The 9,571-nt window shown below is 48.3% G+C and overlaps 30 non-coding genes across 30 annotated transcripts; all 30 read left to right on the forward strand.

Annotated features, from left to right (window-relative positions):
* The first annotated feature begins 177 nt into the window (after positions 1-177).
* On the forward strand, positions 178-296 carry LOC145808387 (5S ribosomal RNA). The gene has a single exon (XR_014351850.1). It is a non-coding gene; the product is annotated as a 5S ribosomal RNA (ribosomal RNA).
* Positions 297-492: 196 nt separating this feature from the next.
* On the forward strand, positions 493-611 carry LOC145809257 (5S ribosomal RNA). Its single transcript, XR_014352768.1, has one exon. It is a non-coding gene; the product is annotated as a 5S ribosomal RNA (ribosomal RNA).
* A 197-nt stretch (positions 612-808) lies between these two features.
* Positions 809-927, forward strand: LOC145810118 (5S ribosomal RNA). The gene has a single exon (XR_014353684.1). It is a non-coding gene; the product is annotated as a 5S ribosomal RNA (ribosomal RNA).
* Positions 928-1,125: 198 nt separating this feature from the next.
* On the forward strand, positions 1,126-1,244 carry LOC145809943 (5S ribosomal RNA). Its single transcript, XR_014353510.1, has one exon. It is a non-coding gene; the product is annotated as a 5S ribosomal RNA (ribosomal RNA).
* Positions 1,245-1,442: 198 nt separating this feature from the next.
* On the forward strand, positions 1,443-1,561 carry LOC145809456 (5S ribosomal RNA). Its single transcript, XR_014353008.1, has one exon. It is a non-coding gene; the product is annotated as a 5S ribosomal RNA (ribosomal RNA).
* A 200-nt stretch (positions 1,562-1,761) lies between these two features.
* On the forward strand, positions 1,762-1,880 carry LOC145808388 (5S ribosomal RNA). The gene has a single exon (XR_014351851.1). It is a non-coding gene; the product is annotated as a 5S ribosomal RNA (ribosomal RNA).
* A 200-nt stretch (positions 1,881-2,080) lies between these two features.
* LOC145808389 (5S ribosomal RNA) lies at positions 2,081-2,199 on the forward strand. Its single transcript, XR_014351852.1, has one exon. It is a non-coding gene; the product is annotated as a 5S ribosomal RNA (ribosomal RNA).
* Positions 2,200-2,396: 197 nt separating this feature from the next.
* On the forward strand, positions 2,397-2,515 carry LOC145808390 (5S ribosomal RNA). Its single transcript, XR_014351853.1, has one exon. It is a non-coding gene; the product is annotated as a 5S ribosomal RNA (ribosomal RNA).
* Positions 2,516-2,716: 201 nt separating this feature from the next.
* Positions 2,717-2,835, forward strand: LOC145809768 (5S ribosomal RNA). The gene has a single exon (XR_014353330.1). It is a non-coding gene; the product is annotated as a 5S ribosomal RNA (ribosomal RNA).
* A 200-nt stretch (positions 2,836-3,035) lies between these two features.
* LOC145808391 (5S ribosomal RNA) lies at positions 3,036-3,154 on the forward strand. The gene has a single exon (XR_014351854.1). It is a non-coding gene; the product is annotated as a 5S ribosomal RNA (ribosomal RNA).
* A 196-nt stretch (positions 3,155-3,350) lies between these two features.
* On the forward strand, positions 3,351-3,469 carry LOC145810475 (5S ribosomal RNA). Its single transcript, XR_014354042.1, has one exon. It is a non-coding gene; the product is annotated as a 5S ribosomal RNA (ribosomal RNA).
* Positions 3,470-3,668: 199 nt separating this feature from the next.
* Positions 3,669-3,787, forward strand: LOC145808392 (5S ribosomal RNA). The gene has a single exon (XR_014351855.1). It is a non-coding gene; the product is annotated as a 5S ribosomal RNA (ribosomal RNA).
* A 196-nt stretch (positions 3,788-3,983) lies between these two features.
* Positions 3,984-4,102, forward strand: LOC145809381 (5S ribosomal RNA). Its single transcript, XR_014352918.1, has one exon. It is a non-coding gene; the product is annotated as a 5S ribosomal RNA (ribosomal RNA).
* Positions 4,103-4,298: 196 nt separating this feature from the next.
* Positions 4,299-4,417, forward strand: LOC145810476 (5S ribosomal RNA). Its single transcript, XR_014354043.1, has one exon. It is a non-coding gene; the product is annotated as a 5S ribosomal RNA (ribosomal RNA).
* Positions 4,418-4,616: 199 nt separating this feature from the next.
* Positions 4,617-4,735, forward strand: LOC145811305 (5S ribosomal RNA). The gene has a single exon (XR_014354849.1). It is a non-coding gene; the product is annotated as a 5S ribosomal RNA (ribosomal RNA).
* Positions 4,736-4,932: 197 nt separating this feature from the next.
* Positions 4,933-5,051, forward strand: LOC145808393 (5S ribosomal RNA). The gene has a single exon (XR_014351856.1). It is a non-coding gene; the product is annotated as a 5S ribosomal RNA (ribosomal RNA).
* A 200-nt stretch (positions 5,052-5,251) lies between these two features.
* Positions 5,252-5,370, forward strand: LOC145808394 (5S ribosomal RNA). Its single transcript, XR_014351857.1, has one exon. It is a non-coding gene; the product is annotated as a 5S ribosomal RNA (ribosomal RNA).
* A 194-nt stretch (positions 5,371-5,564) lies between these two features.
* Positions 5,565-5,683, forward strand: LOC145809610 (5S ribosomal RNA). Its single transcript, XR_014353171.1, has one exon. It is a non-coding gene; the product is annotated as a 5S ribosomal RNA (ribosomal RNA).
* Positions 5,684-5,880: 197 nt separating this feature from the next.
* Positions 5,881-5,999, forward strand: LOC145808396 (5S ribosomal RNA). The gene has a single exon (XR_014351859.1). It is a non-coding gene; the product is annotated as a 5S ribosomal RNA (ribosomal RNA).
* Positions 6,000-6,199: 200 nt separating this feature from the next.
* On the forward strand, positions 6,200-6,318 carry LOC145808397 (5S ribosomal RNA). Its single transcript, XR_014351860.1, has one exon. It is a non-coding gene; the product is annotated as a 5S ribosomal RNA (ribosomal RNA).
* Positions 6,319-6,514: 196 nt separating this feature from the next.
* Positions 6,515-6,633, forward strand: LOC145810124 (5S ribosomal RNA). Its single transcript, XR_014353690.1, has one exon. It is a non-coding gene; the product is annotated as a 5S ribosomal RNA (ribosomal RNA).
* Positions 6,634-6,830: 197 nt separating this feature from the next.
* Positions 6,831-6,949, forward strand: LOC145808398 (5S ribosomal RNA). The gene has a single exon (XR_014351861.1). It is a non-coding gene; the product is annotated as a 5S ribosomal RNA (ribosomal RNA).
* Positions 6,950-7,149: 200 nt separating this feature from the next.
* On the forward strand, positions 7,150-7,268 carry LOC145808399 (5S ribosomal RNA). Its single transcript, XR_014351862.1, has one exon. It is a non-coding gene; the product is annotated as a 5S ribosomal RNA (ribosomal RNA).
* A 196-nt stretch (positions 7,269-7,464) lies between these two features.
* On the forward strand, positions 7,465-7,583 carry LOC145808400 (5S ribosomal RNA). The gene has a single exon (XR_014351863.1). It is a non-coding gene; the product is annotated as a 5S ribosomal RNA (ribosomal RNA).
* Positions 7,584-7,780: 197 nt separating this feature from the next.
* On the forward strand, positions 7,781-7,899 carry LOC145808402 (5S ribosomal RNA). The gene has a single exon (XR_014351865.1). It is a non-coding gene; the product is annotated as a 5S ribosomal RNA (ribosomal RNA).
* Positions 7,900-8,095: 196 nt separating this feature from the next.
* LOC145809174 (5S ribosomal RNA) lies at positions 8,096-8,214 on the forward strand. The gene has a single exon (XR_014352669.1). It is a non-coding gene; the product is annotated as a 5S ribosomal RNA (ribosomal RNA).
* Positions 8,215-8,411: 197 nt separating this feature from the next.
* Positions 8,412-8,530, forward strand: LOC145808403 (5S ribosomal RNA). Its single transcript, XR_014351866.1, has one exon. It is a non-coding gene; the product is annotated as a 5S ribosomal RNA (ribosomal RNA).
* Positions 8,531-8,727: 197 nt separating this feature from the next.
* Positions 8,728-8,846, forward strand: LOC145808404 (5S ribosomal RNA). Its single transcript, XR_014351867.1, has one exon. It is a non-coding gene; the product is annotated as a 5S ribosomal RNA (ribosomal RNA).
* Positions 8,847-9,043: 197 nt separating this feature from the next.
* LOC145808405 (5S ribosomal RNA) lies at positions 9,044-9,162 on the forward strand. The gene has a single exon (XR_014351868.1). It is a non-coding gene; the product is annotated as a 5S ribosomal RNA (ribosomal RNA).
* A 198-nt stretch (positions 9,163-9,360) lies between these two features.
* LOC145810203 (5S ribosomal RNA) lies at positions 9,361-9,479 on the forward strand. The gene has a single exon (XR_014353775.1). It is a non-coding gene; the product is annotated as a 5S ribosomal RNA (ribosomal RNA).
* Positions 9,480-9,571: the final 92 nt, after the last annotated feature.

Consider the following 9,571-nt stretch of genomic DNA (forward strand, 5'->3'; position numbering starts at 1 on the left):
CACCCCCCCCTTTTTTTTTTCCCCGGACAGCCTGTCCGATTTTTAGCCCATTCAATCGCCTTCGCCTCCTTTTCGACAATTTCTTCCTTTTAAACCATTTCCAGATTATCCTGTTCCATTCAATTTCATTTTTTTCCCCGTCTACTGCTTAAAACAATAAAGTCGCGGTTAATCTTCGGGTGCGATCATACCAGCACTAATGCACCGGATCCCATCAGAACTCCGCAGTTAAGCGTGCTTGGGCGAGAGTAGTACTAGGATGGGTGACCCCCTGGGAAGTCCTCGTGTTGCACCCCTTTTGTCCCTTTTTCCACCACCCCCCCCTTTTTTTTTTCCCCGGACAGCCTGTCCGATTTTTAGCCCATTCAATCGCCTTCGCCTTCCTTTTCGACAATTTCTCCCTTTTAAACCATTTCCAGATTATCCTGTTCCATTCAATTTCATTTTTTTCCCCGTCTACTGCTTAAAACAATAATGTCGCGGTTAATCTTCGGGTGCGATCATACCAGCACTAATGCACCGGATCCCATCAGAACTCCGCAGTGAAGCGTGCTTGGGCGAGAGTAGTACTAGGATGGGTGACCCCCTGGGAAGTCCTCGTGTTGCACCCCTTTTGTCCCTTTTTCCACCACCCCCCCCCCTTTTTTTTTTCCCCGGACAGCCTGTCCGATTTTTAGCCCATTCAATCGCCTTCGCCTCCTTTTCGACAATTTCTCCCTTTTAAACCATTTCCAGATTATCCTGTTCCATTCAATTTCATTTTTTTCCCCGTCTACTGCTTAAAACAATAAAGTCGCGGTTAATCTTCGGGTGCGATCATACCAGCACTAATGCACCGGATCCCATCAGAACTCCGCACTTAAGCGTGCTTGGGCGAGAGTAGTACTAGGATGGGTGACCCCCTGGGAAGTCCTCGTGTTGCACCCCTTTTGTCCCTTTTTCCACCACCCCCCCCCCCTTTTTTTTTTCCCCGGACAGCCTGTCCGATTTTTAGCCCATCCAATCGCCTTCGCCTCCTTTTCGACAATTTCTCCCTTTTAAACCATTTCCAGATTATCCTGTTCCATTCAATTTCATTTTTTTCCCCGTCTACTGCTTAAAACAATAAAGTCGCGGTTAATCTTCGGGTGCGATCATACCAGCATTAATGCACCGGATCCCATCAGAACTCCGCAGTTAAGCGTGCTTGGGCGAGAGTAGTACTAGGATGGGTGACCCCCTGGGAAGTCCTCGTGTTGCAACCCTTTTGTCCCTTTTTCCACCACCCCTCCCCCCTTTTTTTTTTCCCCGGACAGCCTGTCCGATTTTTAGCCCATTCAATCGCCTTCGCCTCCTTTTCGACAATTTCTCCCTTTTAAACCATTTCCAGATTATCCTGTTCCATTCAATTTCATTTTTTTCCCCGTCTACTGCTTAAAACAATAAAGTCGCGGTTAATATTCGGGTGCGATCATACCAGCACTAATGCACCGGATCCCATCAGAACTCCGCAGTTAAGCGTGCTTGGGCGAGAGTAGTACTAGGATGGGTGACCCCCTGGGAAGTCCTCGTGTTGCAACCCTTTTGTCCCTTTTTCCACCACCCCCCCCCCCCCTTTTTTTTTTCCCCGGACAGCCTGTCCGATTTTTAGCCCATTCAATCGCCTTCGCCTCCTTTTCGACAATTTCTCCCTTTTAAACCATTTCCAGATTATCCTGTTCCATTCAATTTCATTTTTTTCCCCGTCTACTGCTTAAAACAATAAAGTCGCGGTTAATCTTCGGGTGCGATCATACCAGCACTAATGCACCGGATCCCATCAGAACTCCGCAGTTAAGCGTGCTTGGGCGAGAGTAGTACTAGGATGGGTGACCCCCTGGGAAGTCCTCGTGTTGCACCCCTTTTGTCCCTTTTTCCACCACCCCCCCCCCCCCTTTTTTTTTTCCCCGGACAGCCTGTCCGATTTTTAGCCCATTCAATCGCCTTCGCCTCCTTTTCGACAATTTCTTCCTTTTAAACCATTTCCAGATTATCCTGTTCCATTCAATTTCATTTTTTTCCCCGTCTACTGCTTAAAACAATAAAGTCGCGGTTAATCTTCGGGTGCGATCATACCAGCACTAATGCACCGGATCCCATCAGAACTCCGCAGTTAAGCGTGCTTGGGCGAGAGTAGTACTAGGATGGGTGACCCCCTGGGAAGTCCTCGTGTTGCACCCCTTTTGTCCCTTTTTCCACCACCCCCCCCCTTTTTTTTTTTCCCCGGACAGCCTGTCCGATTTTTAGCCCATTCAATCGCCTTCGCCTCCTTTTCGACAATTTCTCCCTTTCAAACCATTTCCAGATTATCCTGTTCCATTCAATTTCATTTTTTTCCCCGTCTACTGCTTAAAACAATAAAGTCGCGGTTAATCTTCGGGTGCGATCATACCAGCACTAATGCACCGGATCCCATCAGAACTCCGCAGTTAAGCGTGCTTGGGCGAGAGTAGTACTAGGATGGGTGACCCCCTGGGAAGTCCTCGTGTTGCACCCCTTTTGTCCCTTTTTCCACCACCCCCCCCCCCCCCTTTTTTTTTTCCCTGGACAGCCTGTCCGATTTTTAGCCCATTCAATCGCCTTCGCCTCCTTTTCGACAATTTCTCCCTTTTAAACCATTTCCAGATTATCCTGTTCCATTCAATTTCATTTTTTTCCCCGTCTACTGCTTAAAACAATAAAGTCGCGGTTAATCTTCGGGTGCGATCATACCAGCACTAATGCACCGGATCCCATCAGAACTCCGCAGTTAAGCGTGCTTGGGCGAGAGTAGTACTAGGATGGGTGACCCCCTGGGAAGTCCTCGTGTTGCACCGCTTTTGTCCCTTTTTCCACCACCCCCCCCCCCTTTTTTTTTTTTCCCCGGACAGCCTGTCCGATTTTTAGCCCATCCAATCGCCTTCGCCTCCTTTTCGACAATTTCTCCCTTTTAAACCATTTCCAGATTATCCTGTTCCATTCAATTTCATTTTTTTCCCCGTCTACTGCTTAAAACAATAAAGTCGCGGTTAATCTTCGGGTGCGATCATACCAGCACTAATGCACCGGATCCCATCAGAACTCCGCAGTTAAGCGTGCTTGGGCGAGAGTAGTACTAGGATGGGTGACCCCCTGGGAAGTCCTCGTGTTGCACCCCTTTTGTCCCTTTTTCCACCACCCCCCCCCTTTTTTTTTTCCCCGGACAGCCTGTCCGATTTTTAGCCCATTCAATCGCCTTCGCCTCCTTTTCGACAATTTCTTCCTTTTAAACCATTTCCAGATTATCCTGTTCCATTCAATTTCATTTTTTTCCCCGTCTACTGCTTAAAACAATAAAGTCGCGGTTAATCTTCGGGTGCGATCATACCAGCACTAATGCATCGGATCCCATCAGAACTCCGCAGTTAAGCGTGCTTGGGCGAGAGTAGTACTAGGATGGGTGACCCCCTGGGAAGTCCTCGGGTTGCACCCTTTTTGTCCCTTTTTCCACCACCACCCCCCCCCTTTTTTTTTTCCCCGGACAGCCTGTCCGATTTTTAGCCCATTCAATCGCCTTCGCCTCCTTTTCGACAATTTCTCCCTTTTAAACCATTTCCAGATTATCCTGTTCCATTCAATTTCATTTTTTTCCCCGTCTACTGCTTAAAACAATAAAGTCGCGGTTAATCTTCGGGTGCGATCATACCAGCACTAATGCACCGGATCCCATCAGAACTCCGCAGTTAAGCGTGCTTGGGCGAGAGTAGTACTAGGATGGGTGACCCCCTGGGAAGTCCTCGTGTTGCACCCCTTTTGTCCCTTTTTCCACCACCCCCCCCCTTTTTTTTTTCCCCGGACAGCCTGTCCGATTTTTAGCCCATTCAATCGCCTTCGCCTCCTTTTCGACAATTTCTCCCTTTTAAACCATTTCCAGATTATCCTGTTCCATTCAATTTCTTTTTTTTCCCCGTCTACTGCTTAAAACAATAAAGTCGCGGTTAATCTTCGGGTGCGATCATACCAGCACTAATGCACCGGATCCCATCAGAACTCTGCAGTTAAGCGTGCTTGGGCGAGAGTAGTACTAGGATGGGTGACCCCCTGGGAAGTCCTCGTGTTGCACCCCTTTTGTCCCTTTTTCCACCACCCCCCCCCTTTTTTTTTTCCCCGGACAGCCTGTCCGATTTTTAGCCCATTCAATCGCCTTCGCCTCCTTTTCGACAATTTCTTCCTTTTAAACCATTTCCAGATTATCCTGTTCCATTCAATTTCATTTTTTTCCCCGTCTACTGCTTAAAACAATAAAGTCGCGGTTAATCTTCGGGTGCGATCATACCAGCACTAATGCATCGGATCCCATCAGAACTCCGCAGTTAAGCGTGCTTGGGCGAGAGTAGTACTAGGATGGGTGACCCCCTGGGAAGTCCTCGGGTTGCACCCTTTTTGTCCCTTTTTCCACCACCCCCCCCCCCCTTTTTTTTTTCCCCGGACAGCCTGTCCGATTTTTAGCCCATTCAATCGCCTTCGCCTCCTTTTCGACAATTTCTCCCTTTTAAACCATTTCCAGATTATCCTGTTCCATTCAATTTCATTTTTTTCCCCGTCTACTGCTTAAAACAATAAAGTCGCGGTTAATCTTCGGGTGCGATCATACCAGCACTAATGCACCGGATCCCATCAGAACTCTGCAGTTAAGCATGCTTTGGCGAGAGTAGTACTAGGATGGGTGACCCCCTGGGAAGTCCTCGTGTTGCACCCCTTTTGTCCCTTTTTCCACCACCCCCCCCCCTTTTTTTTTTCCCCGGACAGCCTGTCCGATTTTTAGCCCATTCAATCGCCTTCGCCTCCTTTTCGACAATTTCTCCCTTTTAAACCATTTCCAGATTATCCTGTTCCATTCAATTTCTTTTTTTTCCCCGTCTACTGCTTAAAACAATAAAGTCGCGGTTAATCTTCGGGTGCGATCATACCAGCACTAATGCACCGGATCCCATCAGAACTCCGCAGTTAAGCGTGCTTGGGCGAGAGTAGTACTAGGATGGGTGACCCCCTGGGAAGTCCTCGTGTTGCACCCCTTTTGTCCCTTTTTCCACCACCCCCCCCCCCCCTTTTTTTTTTCCCCGGATAGCCTGTCCGATTTTTAGCCCATCCAATCGCCTTCGCCTCCTTTTCGACAATTTCTCCCTTTTAAACCATTTCCAGATTATCCTGTTCCATTCAATTTCATTTTTTTCCCCATCTACTGCTTAAAACAATAAAGTCGCGGTTAATCTTTGGGTGCGATCATACCAGCACTAATGCACCGGATCCCATCAGAACTCCGCAGTTAAGCGTGCTTGGGCGAGAGTAGTACTAGGATGGGTGACCCCCTGGGAAGTCCTCGTGTTGCACCCCTTTTGTCCCTTTTTCCACCACCCCCCCCTTTTTTTTTCCCCGGACAGCCTGTCCGATTTTTAGCCCATTCAATCGCCTTCGCCTCCTTTTCGACAATTTCTCCCTTTTAAACCATTTCCAGATTATCCTGTTCCATTCAATTTCATTTTTTTCCCCGTCTACTGCTTAAAACAATAAAGTCGCGGTTAATCTTCGGGTGCGATCATACCAGCACTAATGCATCGGATCCCATCAGAACTCCGCAGTTAAGCGTGCTTGGGCGAGAGTAGTACTAGGATGGGTGACCCCCTGGGAAGTCCTCGTGTTGCACCCCTTTTGTCCCTTTTTCCACCACCCCCCCCCCTTTTTTTTTTCCCCGGACAGCCTGTCCGATTTTTAGCCCATTCAATCGCCTTCGCCTCCTTTTCGACAATTTCTCCCTTTTAAACCATTTCCAGATTATCCTGTTCCATTCAATTTCATTTTTTTCCCCGTCTACTGCTTAAAACAATAAAGTCGCGGTTAATCTTCGGGTGCGATCATACCAGCACTAATGCACCGGATCCCATCAGAACTCCGCAGTTAAGCGTGCTTGGGCGAGAGTAGTACTAGGATGGGTGACCCCCTGGGAAGTCCTCGTGTTGCACCCCTTTTGTCCCTTTTTCCACCACCCCCCCCCCCCCTTTTTTTTTTCCCCGGACAGCCTGTCCGATTTTTAGCCCATTCAATCGCCTTCGCCTCCTTTTCGACAATTTCTCCCTTTTAAACCATTTCCAGATTATCCTGTTCCATTCAATTTCATTTTTTTCCCCGTCTACTGCTTAAAACAATAAAGTCGCGGTTAATCTTCGGGTGCGATCATACCAGCACTAATGCACCGGATCCCATCAGAACTCCGCAGTTAAGCGTGCTTGGGCGAGAGTAGTACTAGGATGGGTGACCCCCTGGGAAGTCCTCGTGTTGCACCCCTTTTGTCCCTTTTTCCACCACCCCCCCCCCTTTTTTTTTTCCCCGGACAGCCTGTCCGATTTTTAGCCCATTCAATCGCCTTCGCCTCCTTTTCGACAATTTCTCCCTTTTAAACCATTTCCAGATTATCCTGTTCCATTCAATTTCATTTTTTCCCCGTCTACTGCTTAAAACAATAAAGTCGCGGTTAATCTTCGGGTGCGATCATACCAGCAGTAATGCACCGGATCCCATTAGAACTCCGCAGTTAAGCGTGCTTGGGCGAGAGTAGTACTAGGATGGGTGACCCCCTGGGAAGTCCTCGTGTTGCACCCCTTTTGTCCCTTTTTCCACCACCCCCCCCCCTTTTTTTTTTCCCCGGACAGCCTGTCCGATTTTTAGCCCATTCAATCGCCTTCGCCTCCTTTTCGACAATTTCTCCCTTTTAAACCATTTCCAGATTATCCTGTTCCATTCAATTTCATTTTTTTCCCCGTCTACTGCTTAAAACAATAAAGTCGCGGTTAATCTTCGGGTGCGATCATACCAGCACTAATGCACCGGATCCCATCAGAACTCCGCAGTTAAGCGTGCTTGGGCGAGAGTAGTACTAGGATGGGTGACCCCCTGGGAAGTCCTCGTGTTGCACCCCTTTTGTCCCTTTTTCCACCACCCCCCCCCCCTTTTTTTTTTTTTCCCGGACAGCCTGTCCGATTTTTAGCCCATTCAATCGCCTTCGCCTCCTTTTCGACAATTTCTCCCTTTTAAACCATTTCCAGATTATCCTGTTCCATTCAATTTCATTTTTTTCCCCGTCTACTGCTTAAAACAATAAAGTCGCGGTTAATCTTCGGGTGCGATCATACCAGCACTAATGCACCGGATCCCATCAGAACTCCGCAGTTAAGCGTGCTTGGGCGAGAGTAGTACTAGGATGGGTGACCCCCTGGGAAGTCCTCGTGTTGCACCCCTTTTGTCCCTTTTTCCACCACCCCCCCCCTTTTTTTTTTCCCCGGACAGCCTGTCCGATTTTTAGCCCATTCAATCGCCTTCGCCTCCTTTTCGACAATTTCTCCCTTTTAAACCATTTCCAGATTATCCTGTTCCATTCAATTTCATTTTTTTCCCCGTCTACTGCTTAAAACAATAAAGTCGCGGTTAATCTTCGGGTGCGATCATACCAGCACTAATGCACCGGATCCCATCAGAACTCCGCAGTTAAGCGTGCTTGGGCGAGAGTAGTACTAGGATGGGTGACCCCCTGGGAAGTCCTCGTGTTGCACCCCTTTTGTCCCTTTTTCCACCACCCCCCCCCCTTTTTTTTTTCCCCGGACAGCCTGTCCGATTTTTAGCCCATTCAATCGCCTTCGCCTCCTTTTCGACAATTTCTCCCTTTTAAACCATTTCCAGATTATCCTGTTCCATTCAATTTCATTTTTTTCCCCGTCTACTGCTTAAAACAATAAAGTCGCGGTTAATCTTCGGGTGCGATCATACCAGCACTAATGCACCGGATCCCATCAGAACTCCGCAGTTAAGCGTGCTTGGGCGAGAGTAGTACTAGGATGGGTGACCCCCTGGGAAGTCCTCGTGTTGCACCCCTTTTGTCCCTTTTTCCACCACCCCCCCCCTTTTTTTTTTCCCCGGACAGCCTGTCCGATTTTTAGCCCATTCAATCGCCTTCGCCTCCTTTTCGACAATTTCTCCCTTTTAAACCATTTCCAGATTATCCTGTTCCATTCAATTTCATTTTTTTCCCCGTCTACTGCTTAAAACAATAAAGTCGCGGTTAATCTTCGGGTGCGATCATACCAGCACTAATGCACCGGATCCCATCAGAACTCCGCAGTTAAGCGTGCTTGGGCGAGTGTAGTACTAGGATGGGTGACCCCCTGGGAAGTCCTCGTGTTGCACCCCTTTTGTCCCTTTTTCCACCACCCCCCCCCCTTTTTTTTTTCCCCGGACAGCCTGTCCGATATTTAGCCCATTCAATCGCCTTCGCCTCCTTTTCGACAATTTCTCCCTTTTAAACCATTTCCAGATTATCCTGTTCCATTCAATTTCATTTTTTTCCCCGTCTACTGCTTAAAACAATAAAGTCGCGGTTAATCTTCGGGTGCGATCATACCAGCACTAATGCACCGGATCCCATCAGAACTCCGCAGTTAAGCGTGCTTGGGCGAGAGTAGTACTAGGATGGGTGACCCCCTGGGAAGTCCTCGTGTTGCACCCCTTTTGTCCCTTTTTCCACCACCCCCCCCCCCTTTTTTTTTCCCCGGACAGCCTGTCCGATTTTTAGCCCATTCAATCGCCTTCGCCTCCTTTTCGACAATTTCTCCCTTTTAAACCATTTCCAGATTATCCTGTTCCAGTCAATTTCATTTTTTTCCCCGTCTACTGCTTAAAACAATAAAGTCGCGGTTAATCTTCGGGTGCGATCATACCAGCACTAATGCACCGGATCCCATCAGAACTCCGCAGTTAAGCGTGCTTGGGCGAGAGTAGTACTAGGATGGGTGACCCCCTGGGAAGTCCTCGTGTTGCACCCCTTTTGTCCCTTTTTCCACCACCCCCCCCCCTTTTTTTTTTCCCCGGACAGCCTGTCCGATTTTTAGCCCATTCAATCGCCTTCGCCTCCTTTTCGACAATTTCTCCCTTTTAAACCATTTCCAGATTATCCTGTTCCATTCAATTTCATTTTTTTCCCCGTCTACTGCTTAAAACAATAAAGTCGCGGTTAATCTTCGGGTGCGATCATACCAGCACTAATGCACCGGATCCCATCAGAACTCCGCAGTTAAGCGTGCTTGGGCGAGAGTAGTACTAGGATGGGTGACCCCCTGGGAAGTCCTCGTGTTGCACCCCTTTTGTCCCTTTTTCCACCACCCCCCCCCCCTTTTTTTTTTCCCCGGACAGCCTGTCCGATTTTTAGCCCATCCAATCGCCTTCGCCTCCTTTTCGACAATTTCTCCCTTTTAAACCATTTCCAGATTATCCTGTTCCATTCAATTTCATTTTTTTCCCCGTCTACTGCTTAAAACAAAAAAGTTGCGGTTAATCTTCGGGTGCGATCATACCAGCACTAATGCACCGGATCCCATCAGAACTCCGCAGTTAAGCGTGCTTGGGCGAGAGTAGTACTAGGACGGGTGACCCCCTGGGAAGTCCTCGTTTTGCACCCCTTTTGTCCCTTTTTCCACCACCCCCCCCCCTTTTTTTTTTCCCCGGACAGCCTGTCCGATTTTTAGCCCATTCAATCGCCTTCGCCTCCTTT

The sequence above is a fragment of the Camellia sinensis genome, chromosome 14 (assembly GCF_055761805.1).
Source record: "Camellia sinensis isolate YWXY chromosome 14, ASM5576180v1, whole genome shotgun sequence".
NCBI lineage: Eukaryota > Viridiplantae > Streptophyta > Magnoliopsida > Ericales > Theaceae > Camellia > Camellia sinensis.